Source organism: Solanum verrucosum, unplaced genomic scaffold (assembly GCF_900185275.1).
Source record: "Solanum verrucosum unplaced genomic scaffold, falcon-dt-bn FXZP01000054.1, whole genome shotgun sequence".
Lineage (NCBI taxonomy): Eukaryota > Viridiplantae > Streptophyta > Magnoliopsida > Solanales > Solanaceae > Solanum > Solanum verrucosum.
In genome coordinates this window covers 950,869-952,247 of record NW_026020199.1, presented here as the reverse complement: position 1 = coordinate 952,247, position 1,379 = coordinate 950,869, and the positions used below count along the sequence as shown (strand labels likewise).

The window sequence follows — 1,379 nt, the reverse complement described above, 5'->3', positions numbered from 1 at the left end:
TTTGGCAAAGTAGTTACTCTCCTTCCGTAATTCAGCTTTGAATTAAGCTATACTAAGTAAGATCATTACATATCGCGGATTAATTAACCTCTCAATATTGTTATACCATAATAATAATACTATAATCTCGATTAGTTATCTTTACTAGTGAGTTATCTCTGTAGCTAGACTTTTGGCTCAAAAGAAGTATAATCATTAATTGTAATTAAAATATTATCCAACATAGTTGTACTATGACTAAACTGATATTTTTCTTTCTGATTTTATGCATGACACTCTTCATCAGCGTCTTGAAAATGAGATAATTGAAAAGCTCAAGATATTCAAGGTAATGCTGGAGTGTATTGTGCTATTCTTGCGGCTTAACAAGCAGGATATTCAAATTAGTCACAAGAACAAACTGGTCTCGGTTGAGAAGCACATAAGTTTCTTTCTTAGTGTCAATTGGGCATGGAGCAGGACTTCTTCTTCTCCATAGCAGGGGCAACTTCATCAGTCTTCCATGCAGCTTCAGAACTCACAATCTATTGATGGTCAAATTAATCCACTGATGCAGCCCGTACATGGTTCTATAGAGGCAATGCAACAGAATTATATCACCAACTTGCAACATAGTTCCTTGTCTGGCATTCCGACAATTTCCAATTCTCAACATCACATGATAAATATGGTAAAACCTGGTTCCAGATGGGATTTGGGACAGGGTAATTTGTTGAACTCACCGCAACAGATAGCTACTGGCTGTTTACAACAGAATCTTGTTAACAATCTTCAACATGATAACATAAGCTTATTAAGTATACAATGTGGAATGAACCCAGTTCAGGCAAATCTCGATTCCCAACAGCAAAATTCAAGCGTTTGGCAGAAAATGTTGCAGAGCCAAAAAATGTTGCAAAACCAGCTATTAAGACAGCAGTCCTACCATCGGTAGAGGCAGCAACTACTTTTTCATAGAAAGAAGTTAAAGCAACAACAACAAGCAAAGCAACGGTTAAAGCAACAGGTAATCCTCGAATCCCTACAACAAAACTCAAATGTATTGCGATATTTACTTCTTATACAACATGAGCAGCAAATGTTACGGAACGAACAATTAACAATGCTATGCAACCTGCTACTGATGCAGCAACAACTTTTTCGAATTCAGCAGTCAATGAAACATCAGCAAGCAATGAACTCACTGTCTGGCGTATCGACAAATTCCAACTCTCAACAAGACATGATAAATATAGTACAACCTGATTCAAAATCTTGGAACTCACTGCAACATGTGTCTACATGCTCTTTGCAATAGAATCCTGTTAACCATTGTCAAAAAGTTGACATTAGCTCATTAAGTTCACAAAGTGGAACTAACACAATGCAGGGAAACCTCC

At 36.9% G+C, this 1,379-nt stretch overlaps 1 pseudogene; it reads left to right on the top strand.

The window, feature by feature from the left end:
• The first annotated feature begins 265 nt into the window (after positions 1 to 265).
• On the top strand, positions 266 to 934 carry LOC125829998 (mediator of RNA polymerase II transcription subunit 15a-like; annotated as a pseudogene).
• The last annotated feature ends 445 nt before the right edge of the window (positions 935 to 1,379 follow it).